The 27,113-nt window shown below is 38.8% G+C and overlaps 1 long non-coding RNA gene across 1 annotated transcript; it reads right to left on the bottom strand.

The window, feature by feature from the left end:
* Positions 1–690: 690 nt before the first annotated feature.
* Positions 691–24,294, bottom strand: LOC146383592 (uncharacterized). The gene is made up of 3 exons (XR_014800774.1): positions 23,856–24,294; positions 14,199–14,337; positions 691–867 (listed from the first exon to the last, which is right to left on the bottom strand). It is a non-coding gene; the product is annotated as an uncharacterized LOC146383592 (long non-coding RNA).
* Positions 24,295–27,113: the final 2,819 nt, after the last annotated feature.

Here is a 27,113-nt window from a genome sequence, read left to right as displayed (position 1 = left end):
CAAAAGTACCTAAAAGACAACAAATTAGCAGAGTGATCAGGAACACAAATTAAGGTAAATGAAGGAGGCATTGAATGGATTAGAAAACAGTCAGCAGCAAAAGAATCACAATTCAAATTGCGTTTACTTTTTTTTATTATTAGAGTAAAGGTGCATTACTTAATTAGACTCTTTTATACATTTCCTTCTGCCTTCAGCCTTGTAAACAGTTCCAGCCCATTAGGCATGGACAGTGGTATGGTTTATTCTGTTAAGAGAGATAGACGGTCGAAGGTAGTCCTCAGTTATCGATTCTTCCTGCAGTTTAAAACGAAAGTTTAAGCTCTCATACATAAAACGGACAAACATAGCCCAGTGGCATCCCCGTGTAAATTCCCATGCTTCTTAAGATCTCGTCTTGTTACAGAGGCCTCACAGGCTAATATTTTAAATTGGAATTATTTTTGACAACTGCCAAGCCATTCTCCTGTGCATCAAAGCACAGACTGCAGAATGTTCCTTTAAATACCAATAGGAAAATCCTCTCTGTAAGAACTGTATGTTTGGATGAACAGAATACAAATTAAAATTATTCTGCTGTCTTCTCATGCCTTCCTTCTTGCCCTTACCATTTATCAAAAGGACATGTGTGGTGACGAATGACAAGCACAGCGATCCACATGACCCAGGAGGTGTGCGTGCTGTCAGTGTGGGGGTGAGCACATTTTAGACATTTTAGTGAGATTCTCCATTCATGCACTAACATCCTCAACAGTGTTGCTTTAAAGACATTCAGTCAAACAGTGTTTTACCCACCCGATTCTCCACCAGATGAATTCCCTTTGTCCTTTCAGTGTTTCTTTCTCTGCTTTTGCATCTATCCTTTCGCTACAGGCAAAATGAATAAAATATGGGGGACAGGTGAAAGGACAAGCAGAAATTATTAAACAGGCAAGTGATGATATTGCAGGAGTAAGAGGTGATACAGAAACAGAATAAATATGATCAAGGGGATCACTTAAGGACTTAGACCGAGCTTTTATATTTCTTTATGGAGACTTTTTTCCTGTGGAAAAAAAATTACATTGTTGTTAACACGCCCATAACAAGAGTGTGGTATACAGAAATACTAAATATCTGCTTCAGGTGATATAGAAACGGTAATCATGTTGTAGGTTTTTTCACAGACATCAGTATCCCAGAAGGAGCACCACAATCATGACATAATAATATTTTGTTCAGTACCTTGATTTACGCACTAGTTTAATCTGTATATTCGATAAACATCTTTAGCATGTTTATACAATCTCAAATATGAAATGATTTTAAAAGCTATTGGCAATACTTTTTTTTTTTTTTTTTAAATCTCTATTATTAAAATCAAAAGAAGCAAAATGCAAAAGTCTTGATTCATCCGTCATACTATTATGTTTTGGTACTGAGGAGATAGATGTTCGTTTTTAGTTTTTTTCACTCATTTTCACTCCAGTCCTTATACCCAACCATTTTCATTTTAAGAATGTTGTCACAAAAATGCAAAAATCTGTTCCGATTTCTACACAGATAACACAGTTTTACCTTTTTAAACTATCTACAGCAGATAAACAGTACCTGAAAGTTATATCCTTAAGAAACTGGAAGCAATCCGGCAAATACCTGAACCAGGACCTGTGAAATGCATCTGGCTCTTCAGCCTATTCACTGAAGCCTCATCACAACTGATCTCAGTGAAGGGTGGCTGTCAAGAAGAAAAGACTGAAGTATGCCAAATATACACAAGAACTGAACTGAAAATCAGTACCAACAGTGATGGATCCAAATTTGAACTGTTTGACCTAAATAATCATCAATGTGTCTGAAGAAAGGCAGAAGAGAAGAAACATAAGCGAATGTCTGCAGCCATCTGTAAAACACAGTGGAGGCTCTGTCATGGTATGGGGCTGCATTTGTAGGATAAAATCAATCACACCAAGTATTGACTTTGAAGTTCAGTAGAATTGTTTTCCTTATATGCTGTATGTCCGTGTTTGGAGCTACAGTGTGGGAAATGATTATTTAATGTAGAAAAAACACAGAACACTGAGGCAACAAAGGAGTGCCTAAAAAAAGAAGCACATTAAGATCACAGAGTATCCGGTCTTCAGACTTCAGTCATTAAAAAAATGTGTGGAGGGAGCTGAAACTTAGAGTTGCCAAACAGCTGCCCAGAAACCAAAGGTATTAAGAGATTTTCTGTAAAGTGGAGTGCACGGAAATTCCTCTTGAGATGTGTGCAAACCTGCTGGCCAACAACAAGAAACACCTACAGGATGTTCTCCACCAAGTACCTAAAATTGTTGATCAAATATTTATTCGACTTAATGAGATGCAAATCAATTTATTATCTGGATTTTTGATGGTCTATCTCTTAGACTATTGAAATCAAAGTAGCATAAAAACTAGACACTGTTCATTTTGTTGTAAGTCAGCAAATTTGCTCAAATAATTATTTCCGTTTACTGTATTTATAAATGTAATCACAGCAGCTATTTCCCAGTTTTCCAGCAAAATGAAGAAATGGTGAGCTCCTCTGGGCTTTTTACAGTACCGCAATTTAGTTTAAATGCTTTAAAATGTTCTGCTTTCTTGGTGCAAATTAATCAAGCGGTCATGAAAGAAGCTCCAGAGCCAGATAGTTCTTCAAATAAAATGAGGTGAGAAGGGGAAGTCACTTTTTTAAATTAAGTGCTTACAGCTGTCATCCACATATAATACATCCTGTGATTCAGCATCACAGAGTAAGGAGACATAACTTTCCTTTAAAGGGTTCTGAGCCAAAAGGGTTGGGGAGATAAGTAAGGATTGGAAATGTGAAACAACCTTACAGTGTAATCCTCACCATGAGGTGAAAGCAGAGAGGAGGATGAAAATCAAATTTAGCTCTTCATCCCCCAGGAGGACCTGGGGTGTTATTTTCTGCCAAAGTTACCTATGACAGTAATCCAAGACACAGCCACCTAACCAGACAGCAATGAGACCAAAGCAATCCTGCATGTTTTACATTCATCAGATAGCTCTGGTAGTGATTTGGAGCCCGAAGACAATGAAAGCCTGATGGGGGTTCAGAGGGGAGACAAACTCAGTTTCAATCAGCATCACATAACGAAAGTAAACAATAGTGATTACAGTAATTAACGTTGGTTAAACTTTCAGCTTTGCTACAATCACTGGGTAAAAACAGAATAGTTTTACATTCGAGTTGCTGAGACTCCTCACACAAGACTGACATCTAGAGGTCAAATCCTTCCTACACTTTGACTAGAATTTGACCAGAAAACTTAATGTGTACTTGGGAACTTCGGACCAAATAAAAGCCCCAAGACTTTATTTAAAATACACTTTGCATTAAGTTGATCAAATTGGATAATGTATCTCTACAGAGTTGTTTTGTTGATATTTCAAGTGAAAAGAAACTAATACAAACTGTGTAGCAATCAGACACTAACAATGAGCCTTTCACAGGTTAGAATACCTGTCACTTGTGATTTTGTTGATTTAAAAAGAAATTATTTAAACAGTAATTGTGAAACCAATGACAATTTAGACGCTCTTCTGTGTATAAACCTTATTCCTGTGTTAGGCATTAAATGGCTCATTAGGCCTTGTAAGGCAGGGCAAGAGTTGTCATTAGGAATCTTCCATTGAATATAATTTTGGAGATGATAGATTTTATGACTCTTCAATCCCTGTGGTAACACTCAAAAACCACTGCCTCATGGAGAATCTGATAACAAAGCTAATTAAGGCCTACAAAGAAGGAGGAGGCTATAAAATATATCTAACCTTTTCCATTTTGCAAGTTTCAGTGTCTGAAATGGCATTAACAAATGGCATTTAAGGTGATCTGTGGAAGTTAAGACAAAGCCTGGAAGACGAAGAAAGTCTGCATGACCCACTATAAAACCTCTGTCTGACTGCAAATGAGCTGCATTAGCTGTTGCAGACATGGAAGTGCTCTCATCCATTGCTTGATAGAGAAGTCCTTTCCTTTCCTGTCCTTTCTAAAGAACAGACTCTACATAACAGATGGACGTAACCATCATGATGACATTATTCAATGCTTAGTGAACGCCTGTCATCAATCTAGCTTAGCTTCTTTTTTTTTTTTTTAAACCAAAGCGCCTGTCAGTTCCATAATAAAACATACCCAACTTTATCATCCCTCTGGACACGGATGGTGATCATAATTTACAAAGCGAACACCACTTTTTATTTAGTGTGACTTGAAAACTAGCCATTGAGCTGATAAACTCGCCAGCAAGGTGTTCTCTGAATTCAGCTGGGGGATATTCTCCATGAGGAATCGTCCCCTCTGGCGCTAAAAAAAAAAAAAAAAAAGGTAATTTAAATTTAAATTTAAAATTTAAATTTCAGTGTGTAAAATCTCACCACTAGATGTCAGTAGATTGAACATTCCAGATAATGGAGTTCTGTTTTGTTGTTTTTTTACATTGCCAGCTGTCCAAAGGCAGGAGGGTCACATGTCTAATCTGCAGACTGCTAAGAAATTGTGACAATAGCAGGAGTAAATAAGCTTGTTATGTACAATTTTGTGTGTTAGAGCCCTGACTTCAGTTTAAGAGATTAGGCTTGAGGTGAGGAAAAGGAGGATGATATTTTATCCAGATGACAGACATAATGCCTCTTACATTTGTGTTTTTTCTTCTTTGATGAAGGGATGATAAAATATCTTGAATGTGAAGGATTCTCTTTTCCCCATGCCTTTTGTCTACTAAGTATTTAGCATACTTAAAACACAATTAGGCAGAACGGCAATGTCCAACTTGATAAAACATTTTTTGTTTTTGGATTATTTCTTAGTTTATGATAAGACATAAGTTTGTTATTAAAGATGTAAAGATGTATATAATTTATTGAGTACAATATGCTTTTTTCTATTAAATAAACTCAAAAACAACTGTTTGTACCTTTAAGTCATTTCCTATTGACTTTACATTTCAGAGCAGAAACTATTCCCATCTTTTATAGACAATCTGTGACTCAAAGTGTACAATTAAATATCAGGAGAAACATTGGGAACAAGTGTTTTGAACAGACTGATTTAAAATTGAGCTCTGTGGGATCAAAGACATACAGTTCTGGCCAAAAGTTTACATAAACTCTTTTTGAGCATGGTAAACAAACATGGTAAGTTTGGGCTTGATGATTTCTTTGAACTGCTCTTTTTACACAGCATACATCTTTAATGGCTTAAAAAAGAACTGGGTGCACAAGATTGAATTTTTTTTCTCTAATCCACACAGGGTCAAAAGTATAATAACACTTGGTTAAATGTCCCTTGCACCTCAACCAGGTACTTTTGGAAGCTATCAATGAGCTTCTTGTATTAATCGAGATGGTATTTGATCTGTCTTCTTGGCAGAATTGGCCAAGAAGTTCAATTGGTTGATTTCCTGGTATGGGCCCAGCTTTTTAAGCAGTCAAGCTTGAAGGTATCCATTCTGAAGCAGGGATTTCTTTCTTGGTTGGCACCCTCTCTGCCCATGGCGATGTAAACAGCTCCTCACTACAGACAGAGGATGGTGTTACAGGGGTTTCCAGTTTATTGCTGGCAGCCTTGATCCTGATTTGATTTGATGATTTCTGATTTGTTCCTAAACATAGTGTTAGATTTGTATTGTTGATTGTCTTTTATGCTTAGAAATATCTACTCATATATGCTTAGCGTTGTATAACCAATGTCATGTTGGTAGAGGTTTGATCCTTAATAGTCTGCAAAGGCTTGGTGTGCATTCCAGAGTGTTCTGGCATTCACACCCACATCCTGGGAGCATGGGAGAGGGCATACCTTCTCTTATTGTTTTATGGTATGATAAACGTAGCTATGTCAGTTTTAGTCTAAGTGCCTTTTGTTTAGATGAACTGCTGGACTTCCAGACCAGCAGGTTTAGGGAAGTCTTTATGGGGTCACACACTGACCCCCCCCCCCACACACACACACACACACATACTTACACAACGCACAGGCAAGGTACTCTTTGTGTGTATGTAGACATCGTATGTTAATGAACCTATGTATATTCATGTGAGCTCAATAAAAGAACAATGTTATGGAGGAGCGGACGAGAGCGACTGGGGTCAAGCGAAGGAACGGCGCTTGTCGTGGTTCTCTCCCTCATGCATGAGTAACACGAAGAACTTTGCCTACTTGGTGTTCAATGCTTTTTCTGTGTAATTAAATTGTCTTGAACGTTCCAGCGAATACAGGGAGTGCAGAATTATTAGGCAAATGAGTATTTTGTCCACTTCATCCTCTTCATGCATGTTGTCTTACTCCAAGCTGTATAGGCTCGAAAGCCTACTACCAATTAAGCATATTAGGTGATGTGCATCGCTGTAATGAGAAGGGGTGTGGTCTAATGACATCAACACCCTATATCAGGTGTGCATAATTATTAGGCAACGTCCTTTCCTTTGGCAAAATGGGTCAAAAGAAGGACTTGACAGGCTCAGAAAAGTCAAAAATAGTGAGATATCTTGCAGAGGGATGCAGCAGTCTCAAAATTGCAAAGCTTCTGAAGCGTGATCATCGAACAATCAAGCGTTTCATTCAAAATAGTCAACAGGGTCGCAAGAAGCGTGTGGAAAAACCAAGGCGCAAAATAACTGCCCATGAACTGAGAAAAGTCAAGCGTGCAGCTGCCAAGATGCCACTTGCCACCAGTTTGGCCATATTTCAGAGATGCAACATCACTGGAGTGCCCAAAAGCACAAGGTGTGCAATACTCAGAGACATGGCCAAGGTAAGAAAGGCTGAAAGACGACCACCACTGAACAAGACACACAAGCTGAAACGTCAAGACTGGGCCAAGAAATATCTCAAGACTGATTTTTCTAAGGTTTTATGGACTGATGAAATGAGAGTGAGTCTTGATGGGCCAGATGGATGGGCCCGTGGCTGGATTGGTAAAGGCAGAGAGCTCCAGTCCAACTCAGACGCCAGCAAGGTGGAGGTGGAGTACTGGTTTGGGCTGGTATCATCAAAGATGAGCTTGTGGGGCCTTTTCGGGTTGAGGATGGAGTCAAGCTCAACTCCCAGTCCTACTGCCAGTTTCTGGAAGACACCTTCTTCAAGCAGTGGTACAGGAAGAAGTCTGCATCCTTCAAGAAAAACATGATTTTCATGCAGGACAATGCTCCATCACACGCGTCCAAGTACTCCACAGCGTGGCTGGCAAGAAAGGGTATAAAAGAAGAAAAACTAATGACATGGCCTCCTTGTTCACCTGATCTGAACCCCATTGAGAACCTGTGGTCCATCATCAAATGTGAGATTTACAAGGAGGGAAAACAGTACACCTCTCTGAACAGTGTCTGGGAGGCTGTGGTTGCTGCTGCACGCAATGTTGATGGTGAACAGATCAAAACACTGACAGAATCCATGGATGGCAGGCTTTTGAGTGTCCTTGCAAAGAAAGGTGGCTATATTGGTCGCTGATTTGTTTTTGAATGTCAGAAATGTATATTTGTGAATGTGGAGATGTTACATTGGTTTCACTGGTAAAAATAAATAATTGAAATGGGTATATATTTGTTTTTTGTTAAGTTGCCTAATAATTATGCACAGTAATAGTCACCTGCACACACAGATATCCCCGTAAAATAGCTAAAACTAAAAACAAACTACAAACTACTTCCAAAAACATTCAGCTTTGATATTAATGAGTTTTTTGGGTTCATTGAGAACATGGTTGTTGTTCAATAATAAAATTATCCCTCAAAAATACAACTTGCCTAATAATTCTGCACTCCCTGTAGGTTTATGTGCTAGACAGACCTAACACATAGTAACCAATTTCCTCTCATCAGAAGGTGACTAACTCTTCCCGATCTTAGCAAAGTGGTCACATATCAGAATACCTTACATAGAATTGTTTGAGCTGATTATCTCAGAATCTGTAGTTATTTAGAAAAGGCCCATTAAGCTTCTGGAATGATCTTCCTAAAGCCCTGAACTCAAGAATATGGAAAATGTTTGTACTATGCTTAAAAGGTAGGTCTGTACCAGGAAACCATAGACCAGGGGTGGCCAACTCCAGGCCTCAAGGGCCTCAAGGGTGTCCTGCAGGTTTTAGATGTGTCCTTGATCCAACACAGCTGATTCAAATGGCTAAATTACCTCCTCAACATGTCTTGAAGTTCTCCAGAGGCCTGGTAATGAACTAATCATTTGATTCAGGTGTGTTGACCCAGGGTGAGATCTAAAACCTGCAGGACACTGGCCCTCGAGGCCTGGAGTTGGACACCATAGACCATTGACCCAATTTTGATGTTTTTTTAAAGATCTTGAACATCTGTGTTGTACAGTCCTTCCACCCTGACAAAAGAAGCGTTCAAAGAAATCATTAAACGTCCCAAATTATCATGACATGTAAACCCATGACGAGTGTATATAAACCTTTGACCACAACTGTATTTGAAGGACATAAGAACCTATATTTGACAATCATTACTAACTTTTTGGGAGTGGAAACATTCTGTTTTGGTTTTGTGCAGAACCAAATGGCACAAGGCATAAGAAAAATGACAGAATCATGTTCTACTAAATAGCAACAAATTCTGGAAGAACTGTTCTGCAGTCAGTCAAGAAATTAAAAAGAGGCACAGTTCATCGAGTCCAAAGCAATGTCAACCATGAACAACTTCAAAAAAACACAAATTGAAGTTGTTAGAATGGCTCTCCCAACCCCCAGACCTGAAAATGGAAAATCTGTGAGGAGATTTTAAACATGCTTTGCCTGCAAAACAGACAGAAGTATCACAGAATTGCCCGTGAAAGATGGGCTACCTATCTAGAGTGTACCCCTAAATTGGATAAGCAGTTAAGAGGATGGATGGATGGATATTACAGAATTGAGGATTGCACAGTAAAAATTACAAACCGGATTCCAAAAAAGTTGGGACACTAAACAAACTGTGAATAAAAACTGAATGCAACGGTGTGGAGATGGCAAATGTCAATATTTTATTCAGAATAGAACATAAATCACGGACCAAAGTTGAAACTGACAAAATGTATCATTTTAAGGGAAAAATATGGTGATTCAAAACGTCATGGTGTCAATAAATCCCAAAAAAGTTGGGACAAGGCCATTTTCACCACTGTGTGGCATCTCCCCTTCTTCTTACAACACTCAACAGACGTCTGGGGACCGAGGAGACCAGTTTCTCAAGTTTAGAAATAGGAATGCTCTCCCATTCTTGTCTAATACAGGCCTCTAACTGTTCAATCGTCTTGGGCCTTCTTTGTCGCACCTTCCTCTTTATGATGCGCCAAATGTTCTCTATAGGTGAAAGATCTGGACTGCAGACTGGCCATTTCAGTACCCGGATCCTTCTCCTACGCAGCCATGATGTTGTGATTGATGCAGAATGTGGTCTGGCATTATCTTGTTGAAAAATGCTTCCCTGAAAGAGATGACGTCTGGATGGGAGCATATGTTGTTCTAGAACCTGAATATATTTTTCTGCATTGATGGTGCCTTTCCAGACATGCAAGCTGCCCATGCCACACGCACTCATGCAACCCCATACCATCAGAGATGCAGGCTTCTGAACTGAGCGTTGATAACAACTTGGGTTGTCCTTGTCCTCTTTGGTCCGGATGACATGGCGTCCCACATTTCCAAAAAGAACTTCGAATCGTGACTCGTCTGACCACAGAACAGTCTTCCATTTTGCCACACTCCATTTTAAATGATCCCTGGCCCAGTGAAAACACCTGAGCTTGTGGATCTTGCTTAGAAATGGCTTCTTCTTTGCACTGTAGAGTTTCAGCTGGCAACGGCGGATGGCACGGTGGATTGTGTTCACTGACAATGGTTTCTGGAAGTATTCCTGAGCCCATTCTGTGATTTCCTTTGCAGTAGCATTCCTGTTTGTGGTGCAGTGTCGTTTAAGGGCCCGGAGATCACGGGCATCCAGTATGGGTTTACGCCCTTGACCCTTACGCACAGAGATTGTTCCAGATTCTCCGAATCTTCGGATGATGTTATGCACAGTTGATGATGATAACTGCAAAGTCTTTGCAATTTTTCGCTGGGTAACACCTTTCTGATATTGCTCCACTATCTTTCTGCGCAACATTGTAGGAATTGGTGATCCTTTACCCATCTTGGCTTCTGAGAGACACTGCCACTCTGAGAAGCTCTTTTTATACCCAATCATGTTGCCAATTAACCTAATTAGTGTTAATTGGTTTTCCAGCTCAAATTTACTTTTTCCAGCCGCTTATTGCTACTTGTCCCAACTTTTTTGGGATTTGTTGACACCGTGTAATTTTGAATCAACATATTTTTCCTTTGAAATGATACATTTTCTCGGATTAAACTTTTGATCTGTCATCTACGTTCTATTCTGAATAAAATATTGACATTTGCCATCTCCACATCATTGCATTCAGTTTTTATTCACAATTTGTTTAGTGTCCCAACTTTTTTGCAATCCAGTTTGTAATAAATCAATATATCCAAAAAACCTCCAGGTCTGATAACTGTACATGCCACAATTACTGTTGTTACATTTTTTCTTTTTAATTTTCTTTTTAAATTTAGTTTAATTATTGTTTTAACTTATTAAAATTAAATGTAGAATTCCATAAGAAGACAAAGGCCAATATTTTCAAATGTATTTTTGCTGCTTTACTTTGTCCTGTATTTTAAGCTTCTGTCTATTTCAGTTTCACATTTCCAGTCTTCTTTAAACCATTTTAACCCTTAGATGTACACGTGGTGTCAAAAATGACCCCACGGGTGTTTTTCTTCAAAATCTTTAAAATGAAAAGTTGTAATATATTCAAATTCCAGGTATTCCTCATAAAATATGTTTGTAACATGAGGCCGTTATTCTTCTAAATCTAAATATAAAGATTCTGAATCTTTATATTTAGAAATCAAGCTCAAGTTATTGTGTGTGTGTGTGTGTGTGTGTGTGTGTGTGTGTGTGTGTGTGTGTGTGTGTGTGTTTTAACAAACTTTAAAAAAAAAAACTTGTTAACTTAAAAAGTCTTTTTCACTTTACTCTATTTTGACATAATTTGTAATTGTGAGGAGCTGCAGGTGCAAAATATTTTACTCAGAATTCTAATTTTACAATCAACTACAATCTTTCTGTGAAAAGATTTTCCATAGTATCCTGGAGAAACACAGAGCACAAACACCTGCTTGTCTGCTGTAGTCTTCAGATGCCCGCTCACTTTATAGCTTCTTGAGGAGGCATTTGTTTGCAGCAGCAAAGCTTATAAAAGAAAATTAAAATGTTATACATATTTTTTTCTAAACTAAGATGTTCTACATTTGTTCCATCACATTTACAGCTCTGCTGCTTACACATGGAGTCTGCTTGGCTGGTGCGCCTGTTGTCCATCATCACTCACCTACAGCGTAAACCTCGGGTCCCAATTGCCATTCATTGCCAGATCACCATCTCACCTAGTGTGGTACAGTTCGCTCAGACTCACTGTAGTCAGTTGGTATAACATTTTGCATGTCTTGTATTTGTTTGCCTACCTCTATTCTGCTATTCTTACTCTCTCCTTCCTTCTCACACTTTCTCCAGATTCACCAGCCTTGACTCATCCTGACATAGTCCCTTGTCCAACTGCGTGCCGACTCCATCTGAATTCCCTGCATACAAACGCACTCCTACTGATCTGACCTTCCTGGGTTTATCTTATGCCAATTACTGGTTATTAAACTTTTTGTGCATCCAGCTTCAGAGTCCTCATGTCACATCCTTAACACCAGGAGTGATTCCATTTGAAATTCAGCTATTGTGAAAGATAACAGAAGGCAGGCAAATTATATCAGTATATAATTATCAATACTAAATCACTCTTAAAGTAAACCATAATGCAGAATTTTTTTTATTAATTTAAAAATGTAAATGTTGTATATCGGTCTTCTTCTCCTTTTTTCACCTGCTTCCTTCAGGAGTCGCCACAACAGATCATCTTCCTGCATCTCACCCTATCCCTACCATCCTCGTCTGTCACAGCAAACCACTGCGTGTGCTCCTTCACTAGATCCATGAATCTCCTCTTAGATGTCTCTTCTGCTCCTGCCTGGCAGCTCCATTTTTAACATCCTTTGTCCAATCACTAATCTCACCTCCACGCTCCTATCTTTCCTTCCTTCCCACTGTCTCTTAACATGCCTTCCCCTTCTCCCCTTCCTTTGTCTTTCTTTAGGCAACTGTACCACAGTTTCCACTGGCACACTGTTGACCAACAGCACTGGTGAGGGTGTTTGCTAACACGGGTCCCTGATCTGGTATGGAAATCTTAAGATGCACTGTTGTATGTGTCATATGTATGACTTGGCCAAGATTTTACGCCAAGTGCCCATCCCCATTTATCCGGGCTTGGGGCCGGCACTAGGACTACACTGGCTTGTGACCCCCTGTGGTTGTGTTTTTAAAAGCTCATTTCAGCTGCAGTGGCCGCCGCAGTGGGTAGCTGCACATGTTTTGACTTGGCAGACACCGGATGGCCTTCACGGTGCAACACCAAAGGGGTAAACATTATATATTGGTTTAGGAACCGTTTTAAAATGAAAATCAACAGTTTTAAGGTCCCCAAAACAATATTTCAGTTTGAGCTTCACAAGGCTTTTGTCTCTTTCTTGTAATAGCTTTTCCTTTCTTTTCTCATTTTTCACCTTTTTCTTTGATGTTTCTCTTTGTCTGCTTCACACTGGTATCTGCTCGAGTTAACAGTGTCTTAATGCTTTTTTTTAAATCAAAGTACAAACAGCAAAAGAGAGAGGCACATTTTGTGATGTACAGAAACTCTGGTTGAATCATTTCTCTTCATTTTCTTCATAATCATCCTCCTCCAGGTTTGTTTGTCCTGCTGCTATTCGTCATTTCGACTTTTTAACTGCAATGCGTTGTGATAAATTATGAAATCTATTGAAGAGAATTATGGAAGAAAAGCTATACCAGAGTGTTTCCTCTGATACTAAAAGGAAAGCACAAAAACTGCGTAAATGGTATTCACGGCTTGTTATAAAAGGTGATGAAAGTGTGAAAGCCAGATTGCCTGGGAGAAAACACTCAGCATAAAAATGGCTTTTAGTAACAAAGCTGGAGCGAGCCAAGATGCCTTTTTGTCATGATTTGTGCAGGCAGCAGCCAAAAATAATTCAGAATTATTTTAAATTGCTAATAATTAATTGGTACAATTATGGGTTGGTTTCTTTGTTTTTTTCAATTAATTGAATTTTCATCTCAAGGCTTTAGAAATTACAGAAAATTGAGAGACTGACCCTCAGAGCAGTCGCAGGCAGTTAAATCAATGGGGAGACCAATAACAGCTTTCATCTCCTTCTGCAAGGTAAACATCAAGACTCTCAATACACTATCTGCCTTTGCCCTCCAGCATGCCTGCGAGACTTAGGCCAACATAACATTTTACTGATTTATTTTTCTATATACAACATAACAGGGTATGTTTGGCTGCATGCATGGAACAAGGCCTGTTTTATATTCACATCACACTCCAATGGAGCAAATGCAGAGACGTGATATAGCCTTACTTTTGAAATCTAGACTGTATATCTCTTTTACCAGAGAGTGATTGATGAAAACGCCATAGATCTCAGTTGCATATGATTAAACTAGCTACTTTGTTATTTTACATCACAAACCTCAAAAGGGATGCATTTCATGTGTAAGATCACAGATGGATTTCCCTTTTTTTCAGTTGAACAGACTCTGAATAAAACAGATCCTAAAACTGAATGAGCTGCAGCACTTTATATTCAGCATGACAAGGTCTTCAACTAAGGTGAGAGTACTCTAAAGAAAAACTCATTCCCGTGAATTTAAAAGGCGCAAAGAGAAGTTTCGCAAATGTAAGTACGACTGTGCATCTTCAGCTTTTATACTTTTGTGTCTATACAACCTCAATTTCCTGCGTGTCAGTGCATGCAATTTAATCCACAAAACACATTATTAGAAGAGTGACAGAGAAGTTAGAAGAGTGTTGTCTTGGACTGGACTCCCATGAGTAGATTATTTAAGCATTAACTGCACTGATATTTTGTGTGTAATATCAACAGATATTGAATGTGTGGTGAAATCACATTTGCTCTTGAATGTCCAGCATAGTATAAAGTGGTAACTGGGGTTATGGAGAATTTAAGAAAAAATGCACTCACCAGCAACTTCATTAGGTAAGCCTGTTCAACGTCTCATCGTCAGCCAATCACGTGGTAGCAGCAGAACATTTAGGCATATACACATGGTGAAGGCGTACTGCTGAAGCGCAAGCAGAGCTTCAGAGCTTCTTATTGATCCCTGAGGACAGAGATGAATGGCCTTCAAACGGATACAGAGCTAAAAGTAACTCAACTAAACAGTTATTACAATCAAGGTATGCAGAACACACAACAGCACATCTGAACACATAAAACATCAAACATATAGGCAGATGATACAATAGCAGAAGACCACACCAGAGAATGGAAAACTGAGGCTACATTCTCACAGCCTCAGCAAAATTGGACAACACAAGATTTGAAAAACCTTGCTGCATCTGATGACTTTCAATTTCTGCTGCGATATTCACACAGGAGGGTGGGAATCTCGAGTAAAGTAATTATTAACTGAGAATACCACAGCCTACATGAGTCCACAGTGTATCTATCCATCTTCTGATGGCTGCTTCAAGCAGGATAACACATAATGATGCTAGTGCCTTTTTGAATCTATGCCACAAAGAATTAAGTCAGCTGATTTTAGTCAGAGCAGGAGATGGTGTTAATCCTGGGAGGCATGACTGGAGTCACTATATTAAGCTAGCTATATGCCAGCAGCCTGGTAGACAGTTCTTGTTTTTCTATGTGGGTGTGGTGCGGTGGCTTTGTGAAGTAGTTTAAATCCACATTTGACAGAGCTGTGGTATGTAAGAAAAGTAAATAAACAATCTAAGATTTTTAATCAGTGATACTGGTAATACTCGCCGTAACAATAAGTGAGGTCAGCAGTGGTAACGAAGCAAGTTATTTATTTCCTAAGTTCCTAATTGGCTCAGTTAACTGGAAGAAACACTCAAAACACTTCATATGCAAAGATTAATTAGAGAATTTGCTGTGGCAGTGTGAATGGCTTTAGTAATTATCTGTACAAACTTGTTCTGACAACAGAGCTCCCTCTTCTTTCCTTTCCACACTCATCCAAGAAAGAAAGAAAGATAATCACTGCCATGTCAATTTAACTGTGTAACCCTGTAATAAAAACATAATCATTTACAAATATATATTTGTTTTGCATCACAGTCACTGATTCATCAGGGGTTTTTGGCACTTTATTGGTCATAAAAATATTTATTAAAAAATAAGTGAATAAATAAAAATGTTTCATCTTGTTTTGCAGCCATTATGATGAGAGCAGTATACTCTACTCTTTAAATGTTTAAGATGATAATCTTCAATTAGTTTAAATTGTATTTAAACAAAAATTGAATAACGAAATACAATAAAATAACTTTATCACATGTGACAAAGACGTTGACACTATTTTTACAATAAACATCAGATATTTAAAAATAATAACAACAAACTAAAAAGAACTTTAAGTTGAATCACTGCCTTCAAACTTAATTGATCAGTAACCAATGTAAACATGTAACCATGGTAACTTTTTTAGGTGACATATTTCCCTAGCAAATATTATGCAATTCAGATATCTCATTTAAACGCCTATTACTGGCTGCAGTTAACAGATAATCCACCAGAGGGCAGGTGATTGCCTGCAACAGGTTCCTTTAAAAATCACTGATCCTGCTGATATACTGTATATAGTACATTGACTGAAGTTATGAGTCTGTTTTGTAAAGGGATTTTTGTAACAGTGCTCATTAAATGTCAAATAATACTGATAGATTATTTGATTAACGATGATTGGAATTATTTATTATTTAAAAATATGTAACGATTAACTAAGTTTGCGCCACGCTGACATTTGGAGGCATGATTTTTCTCTGTGTAGAAGATCAAACCATGCTTTGTTCCTTGTTTCCTGTTTCTTTGCTGACATTTAATAATCACACAGTGAGAAATCCATTATTAGAGAAACAGATACATCCGAATCGCCATCCCTAATCGATTCCACCTGTTAAAGGTTGTGACATGCTTTATCTCACTTGGAACAGTAACTCCCCTGCCTGGGCCAGTTCAATGGGAGATGCTGGAGTTCATTCTGGGAAATACAGGAAGTCAATAACTTGAGCAGCAGTAGATAAATTATAAAAAAGATATTTTCAGTTCCTATTTACCATGTTTGATTTGGCAGATTTTTTACACCCGAACCAGGGATCTTTACATGTTAGGCAAATATGTAAAGCACAATGCCATAGAGCCACTACACAGTAGACAAAGTATACAATGTATAAATGTATATTCCACAACCTTACACAAATAAGGTTGTTATATTCTGACCATCCCTGATTGACAAGCCCAGGGCATTTCCATTTTCATAAAAACCTTACTGTGATTTTGTACTGGGGCCTCACAGCAGCTCAACCTGCCAGTGTTATTGTTGTTGTCCTCCCACTGAGCATTACATCATTATATCAGATGTGGATTTTAATCATGAAACATTTAAGACTGATTGCACTGAGCACCAACCTCTGCACCCTTCTTGGGAAATCAACCACTTCATGTGTGTAGGGGGGGGGCTTAAATTTTCTTGCAGTTACCTCCTGAACTGGAGAAAATCACCACATAAGTGTATGCCTTGTGATATTTTAATAGATAATGAAATTTCTCATTGAAATGTAGGAGGAGGCACCAGAGAAGGAGTAGGAACAGCAGAGGTGTGTGTCTATTGAATTATGTAAGCTTGTAAAAGAGAAGCAGAGCAAGAGATACTCCTCTACAGAGACTCCTATAACCCCCTTACCTTGACCTCTACATTTTGTATGCTGTCCATAACGCAACAGTATAATTATAATTATAATTGCTTATTGGGTTTTTTTGTTTTGTTGGATTTTTTTTATGACAGGTGAGAGTCGGAACTTGTCAATGTATTTTAATTCTCTATGCTTTGACAAGATTGAGAGGTAACCTGAAATATAATACCCAATAGACTTTCCCCCACTGGTTTCATGCCGCTGCTTCACTGGGGACTCATCATCAGTGATGTAGCAAAATTGCTTCCCAGCTGCCTGCCTGTCTACTCTGAGTGTACCAGTCCGCGAAATCACTACTAAGCACTGCTGAGCCTGGCAACAAGCAAGCGTTATTGATTCACATTGAAATCTCTTAACAAGAAAAAGTGCAGGCCTGCGCCACTCTGCAGGAAGAACTGCCATGTTAAGGTGTTATAGTCCCTCCCTGTTAACAATAAAATCATGTCACCATTATACATGCTTTATAGAGACGTTTTGATAAATGCATTGATAAGTAATATACTTACATACTGCATACCATTATTGTGGTTCTAAATGCTATTTTGTACATATTTTAAACATTTATAATAATTTAGCATTAGAATTTGTGACATAATAAATTATTAAAATAACTGTACTCATTTTAGGTAAAATATTTTTTAATTAAAATTAAAACTGGCATATTAACTTTAAGACATGAAAAGGCCAACAGAGCAAATAAATAGAAGTTCATAGTTGTACATAATCATGTAATTGAAACATTCTCATTTTGAGAACATCAGCTGCCTTTTTCTGCTGCTGTCTGTACTTGCCAAGCAGCAGACAATCAATCCACTGATTCAGTAGTCTGGCTAATTCAGTATGACACTACTAGAGACTGTGCCCATGAAGCAGTCCCACCAGCCTCTGCACTGCAATGGCAAGTCACAACATCTTAAGCTCCATCACGATTATCCCACAGAGGCATGTTGTTTGTGATGTAGGCACTGGGGCAAGAATGCTGGCAGAGACAGTTGGCTGGCTAAGTCTGTTTTAGCTTTGGACTGGTCAGACTGCTAATTAGTAATTATGAGCTCATTATTGCATGGCCAGGACACTATCCAAAACAACAGAATTACCTATCTGAGGAAATGCAGGATTTGCCGCAGGGGCTGTAAGAGAATGTGTAGCGGCCAGTCTAATTTATGAGAATCCTTGTAATTATCCCTGCACGATTTCCACGAAAAAAAAAAAAATTATATATGTATATATATATATATATATATATATATATATACATATACTTAAGTATATATACTTAAGTATATGTATATATATATATATATATATATATATATATATATATATAAAAAAAAATAAGTGTTGTGATGTGTTGTGTTTTTGCAGCTTCACCATTACAAAAAATACAGTATGGCACCTTTTGCTGACTCAAAATAAAGATATAAATCATCTACTGATTAGTTCCCAGTTGAGACTGCATCTACACATCAATGTGATATCCTGAAATTACACCAAATTTTTCAGTTGTCAAGTAAATATTATAAGAGCTGATTCAGGCATTGTGCTTAGAGGCCAAAGGGAAAATAGGAAATGCACTATTCTTCTTTAGAATGTAATCCTGAAGCTACCTCTAGTGGCCAAAATGCCTACATCCTGTGATATGAAGATATACAACTTGATGCATGTCAAATGTATAGTAGATCCCATCAACACAATGTGTCAGATGATAAATTTGTTCAGGTCTATCCTTAAGAAATAACATCTGTATAAAACATGTCATCTGTACTGTAGTTAGAGACGTAGTGACAGAAAGGCTGTCTGTTTGTTGGGTTTAAGCCAGGGTTTTTACACATGGCCCACGGACCAGAACTGCCCCACCAAAGAGTCCAAATCAGCCCACTGCAAGGAAAGAGTCCTGCCAACCAGTTTCTTTACAACAGCAGCATTTCTTTGTCATGTTTAAAAACTGTGATGCATTGTTTTACTTTTTTTCACTTTATTTAAAATATTTTTTACTGGTTTGGCCCATTTCAGATCAAATTTGGCTGTATGTGACCCACAGTGTAAATAGATAGATAGATAGATTAGATTACTGTACCCCGGAGCAGAGTAAGGTTATGTAGAAATCCAGTAAGAGATCTGCTCCCTATATGTTTTATTTCTAGGTTAAATATTGTTAGATAGTGAGTTTGATAGAAAATAGTTAGAAAATAGTTAAATAGTTAGATAGATAGATAAAGGATTACACATTGTTCAAGTTATTTTCAGAAAAGTTCAGCAACTGTGCAAACATACTATCACAGAAAATGTACAACATTAATCAGTGATTTATAGGCCAAGCATTAACAATAGGTAGAATTAGTAGTGCTTGCATATTTTCTACACCTGAATTTAATTATTTTTGTAGCCTGCAGCTGTGCTCCATTTCCTAAAAGCTGTACCAAATGTGCCACAAACGTGCAGAGATGGTACTTTTTGTAAGGCAGCGTGTAGGTAACAAACTGCTTACTTTAGTTAGTTGGGGGGGGGGTTGATGATACATTTGTGTGCAGTGTTAACACTCTTTTAGAATTGGATTGGAATTGGAACCTGAAAAGGCTTGAATCATTTTGCAATTTTCTTTCTTAGTTGCTTGATACTACCAACGCTTCATCTGTGCAAGTATGCCCGCCTCATTAAAGATCTTTTTGTGTGTAGGCAATTGCAAAGTGGCTGTTGACTTGGATGTTTACCATTACTATTAACCACAAACAGTATGAATGAAGGCTGTGAGAAATCTTCATCTGACAATAGCAAATTTGATGTACTGTGGGAGGGGACACAAAGGGGGAAGATTGCTATTGTTTAGCAAGTTTTATTTGTACAGTGTGACATTTTAAAACAAAACCCTTTTGGTTTAGTTTGAGCATGTTTATATTTTTCAGGGATGCTACCACTGAGCTACTAAAAGACCAAATGAGTCAAGAATTATAGTTAATCCACAAACAGCTGAGCACATCCTGATATAAAATGAAAGCCCCAGACACAGGCCCAGGTGCTACAAATGTCTCATTAAGGAAGACTAGTGGTGAGCATGAGCCAGCATACATAACAGGCCACTGAATCTAAGCAGCTAAATGACTGTCATTCAAATGTCATCCAGTTAATTATTTACACCTGTGCCTGTAGCACTGCGATGCATCATCCTGCTGTGCAAAATTCAAACCTATGTCAAATGTGTGCAGACGGTGACCAGGTGTCGAACTTTGTTTTATCCTTTGTCCTGGGACCCAGACACCGAGGCAATGACCCACATCTTCATTGGCTCCAGTAAACAAGAGGCAGCATGTGAGACTCAAAAATACATGACACATTGACACAAACAAAGATGAGACAGCAGCTGTAACGGTAGCTGACAGTTTTAAATATTATTTGGATAGAAAAAGATTGTAAAGTGTGCATAAAAACTATAGCATAAGACTTAAAATCTCATTTTACTTTCATTTATACTTAGTGCATTTAATTATTTTCAGATCTTCTCTAGATTTTGTGTTGTCAGTGTCCAAGTGTGGATTAGTTCTTGTTTTGTTTTGTTTTTTCTGTTCTCTTATGTTTCATTGTAAGTGACACACTTATTAAGGACAAGTGTCATTTTGTGCCCTGTAGGCATTATTGTGTATCTGCAGTCTGTTTTATTGGTGACTTTGGCAGGAGTGACAATGGCTATAGACAGTAAATTCAGTGTGATCACAGCTTTGTAACTGAAGTAACTGATATGTTTGGCAGTGTGATATAATTTCAAACAAGCTTTAATATCTTGCCTTTCTTTTTCAACAACATTGGGCTCAGCAGAAAAAAGATCTGCCACACTGTGCACAAAAACAAGATGAGAAGAAATAAAGACGAGTAAGTCATACTTATAGCAATAAAACTGTGAGATTATGATGATGGCGGCGCGTACACCACGTGAGGCCCTGCGTCACTTCAGATTTTGCAAGTTAGCAGTGTTATTCCTGCTCATTTCGGGTCTGTTCGTTCAGAACATCCTCGCTTTTACATCTCACACCTGACAAGAGCTTTTGGATACAGGATTACATAATTTTAATTGTTTTATCAGTAACCTTCGACTCATCCATGAAATAAGAAGAACACCGAACGCTTTGCAGGCTGCTCGGCCGACAGGAAGTGCTCGTAGACGGTGCAGGGACCGCAAACAAAGGCGGGGGGAATGCGGAGGGCTAACAGCTAAGCCAAGGCTAACACAGCACCAGCTTTAAAAAAACTTTGTCAACTCTGACCCACGACACATGTGGCTGGGCATTTAGGCCATCTCTGACTATAAGCCCAGCAATTCTACACAGACAGCCATGAATGTGTCCTCCCTCAATGAGCTAAATAACTCCTACGCTGGTTTTGACAACAAGAAAAAGTCTTCCAAAACCCTACCCTCTGATGACTGCCATACCCTCACTCTTACCACCATAGATGTCCATAACGCATTGAGCAGCATCAACGCTCGCAAGGCTGCTGGCCCTAACGGCATTCCTTGATGTGTGCTTCGAGCATGTGCTGAGTAGCTTGTAGGGGTCTTTACAAACACCTTTAACTTGTCGCTTGCCGAGACAGTAGTACCAATGTGCTTCAAGACCACCTCTATTGTGACAGTGCCGAAACACTCATCACCAACGTGCCTGAACGACTATCGCCCTGTAGCCTCACGCCCATAGTTATGAAGTGCTTTGAGCGACTGGTCCTGGCACAACTCAAGACATGCTTGCCCCCCCACACTGGATACTCACCAATTTGCCTATCGAAGCAATAGGAGTACAGAGGATGCTGTATCCACAGCGCTTCACTGTGTACTCTCACACCTGGACAACAAGAATACTTATGCAAGAATGCTGTTTGTTGAATTCAGCTCAGCATTCAATACAGTTATTCTGTCTAAGCTGATCACTAAACTTATGGATCTTGGAATCAGCAACTCTATCTGTAACTGGATTATGGACTTTCTGACCAACTGACCCCAGCATGTTAGGTCAGGCCATAACTGCTCTACCACCATCACACTCAACACTGGCACTCTACAGGGCTGTGTGCTGAGCCCCTTCCTCTACTCCCTCTTCACCTATGACTGCAGGCCTATGTATGGATCCAACTCCATCATCAAGTTTGTGGATGACACCACGGTGATTTGTCTCATCAGTGACAATGATGAGTCTGACTACAGGGAAGAGGTAAAGCACCTACCTGTATGGTGTGCTGACAATAACCTGATCCTGAATACCAGCAAAACAATGGAGCTCATTGTGGACTTCAGGAAGGATAAGAGATACACCCATGTCCCCATCTACATAAATGGCACGGCTGTTGAACAGGTTTCCAGCTAGTTCCTGCGGACCCACATCTCTGAAAATCTGTCCTCAACTAACATCTCCACGCTGGTCAAGAAGGCCCAGCACCTCTCTTTCTTGAGAACACTGAAGAAGAACCACCTGTCTGCTGACATACTCGGTAACTTCTACCGCTGTGCGATAGAGAGCATCCTGACCAACGGTGTCACAGACTGGTATGGGAATTGCTCTGTTGCTGACCGCAAGGTTGTGAAAAACGCCCAACGCATCACAGGGACTCCACTTTCTGCCATTGATTATGTCGACAAGAAGAGACATCTACGACGGGCAAGCATCGTTCTCAGGGACTCCTCTCATCCTGCCAATAAACTCTTCCAGCTCCTCCCCTCCAGAAGGTGCTACAAGACCCTTCAGACTAAAACCAGCAGGTTTAGGAACAGCTTTTTCCCCACAGCTGTCACCCTACTGAACTCAGTCCCAAGCTGAACCTTTCTATCCACACTCACTTAACCTGCTACATTCCTCCACCCCCTTATCCCTCCCAATGACCATGATCGTGACTGTCATTCATTCTCAACATTCACTGTATGCTCACATTGGGTACTGCTATAGTTTAGGACACTGACATAGCATAGTCTCTGTTCTAGTACAAACTTACACTATTCACTATTATAGTATGTTCAGAGCGCTACTCTGCCACTACTGTAGATATATTCATAGCACTCTGTAGATCTGTTTACCACACATCGGTACATATGTATATATGTAGCACATCTGTATATTTGTTCATAGCACATCTGTATATCTGCCCATCTGGATAGCAATACAGAACATTTCTATGCCATACAGTTCATCTGTATATCTCTACATATGGATACATCAGTACATCTCTACATTTGTCCGTAGTACATCTGTATATTTGCTCTCTGTATAGAAATATAAACATCTGTATACTTAACTTATTTGTACATAATATGTACATAACTATTCCCACCATCTGTATATAATCTTCTCTTATTGCGCTTACTGCTCTTTGTACTTCTGATTAGATGCATACAGGGTATTTCTTTACCCTGTATTTATAAATGTGTAATGACAATAAAGTTGAATCAAATCAAAATCAACTGATTTAAATACAGGAAAATGGTCTGTTTAGGAAGTCTCGCCACTCGGCAGCTGTGCTTACATTTATTTGGGCAGTTATTTTAAACCACTATCTTAACTCACGTTTATGTAAATAGTCACTGTGACAGATTCATTAATTTTTTACATACCAAGTTTGTTTTCATAGCTCCATGAATGAGTATGTGATGGTATTTTTATATATGTGGACATGAACTTGCCCTACGGATACTGACAGTCATGCCACTCACTGTGAAGAACTCTGACACAGTAGTCTGTTTCAATTGCCTACCTTCTGACCTTGTAAAGAACATTTACACCATCAAAGACTTTTATGGAAATGTTATCATGCACACGCTCTTGGACCAGGTTTGAAGAAGAGACACACAGAGACACAAGCATGCATTCCCTCCCTCGTGCACGCACACCCAACATGGAGACAAAGAAATAGATGCCGTACACATACTCACTTCCCATACACACTCTATACTCCCAGGTCCAGGCACCAATACGTCCAGAGAGGCAATCAGCCCCCATACCCAGGAGATGGTTCCCTTCACTCTGTGGTGGAGACAAGCAGACCGTCCCGGCCACCGCAGCAGCAGAGCAGCCCACCAGCTCAGACCCCAACCAGACGACCAGCTCCTCCTCCCGGCCTCCTTTAATTTTCCTCTCCAATCAATGTTAGGTCCAATCCTGCATTTCTAAAGAAATCTTTTATGATGGAGAGAACTTACCAAAAGAAAAGCTTTTGATAAGGAAATGTAAATGTAAACTCCTTCTCAAGACGGTAATCTAGAGACATGCACGTGGATTATGCAATTCTTTCTCTTTCGAGGTCCCAGGGTTTCCCTCTAATCTTCCATGGAGTAGCAGGCACTGATGAGTGCAACATCAACAGCACCTCTGTTTACAGCATGGCAGGGGTGGAGGCATGGATGGAATACTTAGAATCCCTTTTTGCTCACCTACACAAAAAGGGAGTGGAGAAAAATAAATCAGGAGAAATCTGCATCATTTCCTTTTACAGAAAAAAGTGCGCTAACATAATAATTTCTAATCAGCCAGGCATCATGAATAAATTATGAGCCCAACTGAAACGAGTCACAGAAGATCTTTGAAATCTAGGATGTAGAAAAGCTGTTCTACTTGCATGATATAGTATTTGCTATGAAGTTTTTCAGTGGAACTACTCAAGATATACACTGAATTGAAAATATTTCATTGTTTTTTTCACTTAGTTGCAGGAAAGGGAACATCTACACAGTACTTGAGTTTAATAATATAATCCTGAAAACAACTTGTTTTCTAGAAATACTAATCAGTTCAAATCCCCACAAATTGGTGACCAACATGCGGCTAGGGAAAAAACACCACATGTCAATTAAGTGGTTGTTTGACAATATCTAAACTATAGTAGTGATTTTACCTGCTTTTTCTCCTTGGCACAAGCATGAAGAAGACCTAAACATTGATTTGGGGGATTTAAATTATTAAATTAGAGTCAAATAGCTTACTGCATAAACACGTACATCAAAAAATATGTGCTTGCATGCAAGTGCTAAAACCACGGTTGAAATCAGAGGATACATGAGCAGGATAACGAAAACATGTAAAGACTATATAAAACTGAAGAAGCTGGAACCTCAAAAGAGTTTTGTATTTTTTTATGTATGTAAAAGATTGGGGAAGATTTAAAAGGCCCTGATCAGATAATCAAGGGAAGCAACTACTGAATAGGTTTGCAGCTATTCTGATATATAAGCAGGAGCAATGGGGAGCATGTGCAATGTAACTCTTGTATTTATGTACTTAACAATGTGCATTTATCTTTCTGTATGTGGGCACTGTAGAGAAATTTCAGGGTAAATTTAATGTGCACTCCACTCTAGGCTTTGTTAAAAAGGACGTGATAAATATTGTACAAAGGCATACTTGTGCCTTGTGCCTTATAGCTACATTACCTGAGATTTCCCACTTATAAATTTAAGCAGATTGTTTCATATATTTTCATATTTATGAGAATGAATCATTTTTAGAAAGCTACTAATATTCACAGTAGAAGCACCTGTAGACTAAATGGTAAATGGACTGGCACTTACATAGTCCCGTTCTACTGAGTCGAGCACTCAAAGCACTTTCTACAAGCCTGGTTCACCCAATCAGACACACATTCATGCAATGCTTTTATCTATGCTTAAGTGCTTTCTAACATTCACACACACACCCACACTCTGATGGATGCATTGGGGGCAGCTCAGGATGCCAAGGATACTTTGGCACGCAGACTGGAAGATTCAGGGCTCAATCCAGCGACCTTCAGATGGGTAGATGCTGTACAACACCGCACACTAACAAAAACTGAGGTTTAATTGGCATATTGATAATTTGATAGTAGCCTGAACTCCATTGAATATGGTTGGAGACCTGAGTCTGGAACAAGTAAAGCCTCAGAGTCCTCATCAGATGACATTAGCTGAATTTTATTTGAATGGAGAAGGAAAGTGGTTTAGGTAAATGTATAATTCAGACATGCCTTTCTTTTTTTTTAGTTTTACTGCTCAAAAGGAAAAGCTGACCCCAATATTACAACCTCTGATGCAGAGCTAGATATATTGAGTCTTCTACCAGTTCTCTGATAATAGGGACATTCACACATACTGACACAGTCAGTGTTACAAATCTTTCTATTGTCAGAAAATTGTTTTGATGACTAAAGAGGAGCTTTGGCTGCCTTTCCTCTATTTCTGTCAACCTCTGTGCTACCCCCACAGTGAAGAGTTATAGAGCAACAGCTGGAGGACGAGCTGCTGGAGGAGCCAACACATTCACCTTGAGCTCCAGTGTTTAATATCAGAATAAAGATATTTACCAACATTTCTTATTATTCAGTTTGCAGAAGTTGAATAAGAACTCTGACCATCTGCCACTATTGCAGATGTGAGGTGTGTGATCCCGTTGCAGCGTTGAGCAACATTAACAAAGACTTGTTAATAAATTAACATTAGCAAATGTTGCGTTTCTTAATGTTGCATTCAGCAACAACGCAACGACAAACAAATATTGGTTTTGGTTAGAAAGGTCTTTATTTAAACACCTTTTTAGCCAAATGTCTACTTTTATTTTACAGAAACAGAATCAGTTATAACATATTTTATGTTTTTGAATGATCACTATAATTTCCTAAATGAACATACTTGATTTTCGAAAGTCATTATAAAGAGGGCAGAGAGTCCCTTTACAGCTGTACAGATATGTTATCCTACAATAATGGGCAAAGATCTCTAGGTATCCATCTGGCTCTTTGCTTTGTTCGCTTGGCTGTTTAACGTTAATCAGAAGCAACATTATTGGAACCATGAATGAAAAACTAAATGAAATAAATGATACTATTACACCTCTAAAATAGATTTTAGTGAGAGGATAAATTTGAATACAAGCCACCCCAAATTTTCAGATGGTAATGTAAAGCTAACTCTAACTGGACTGAATTTCATTTATTTGTTTATTTATTCATCCATCCATTTACTTTTCTTACCACTTAAATTCCCTTTATGCCTTATGCTTTTAACATTCATTGCAGTTTCTGGTAAGTTTGGAACATTTTTGAGGTTCATTAGGCCTGTCATGTTCAAGGACACTCCAACATCCAGACTGGATCAGACCATGACTTCCAGATTAATAGCCTGTGTCCTCCTGAGACATAGCTACTTCTTAATGATATAAAG

The sequence above is a fragment of the Perissodus microlepis genome, chromosome 7, assembly GCF_051167445.1.
Source record: "Perissodus microlepis isolate ML-2025 ecotype Zambia chromosome 7, ASM5116744v1, whole genome shotgun sequence".
NCBI lineage: Eukaryota > Metazoa > Chordata > Actinopteri > Cichliformes > Cichlidae > Perissodus > Perissodus microlepis.
This window is presented reverse-complemented; position numbering and strand designations above follow the sequence as displayed.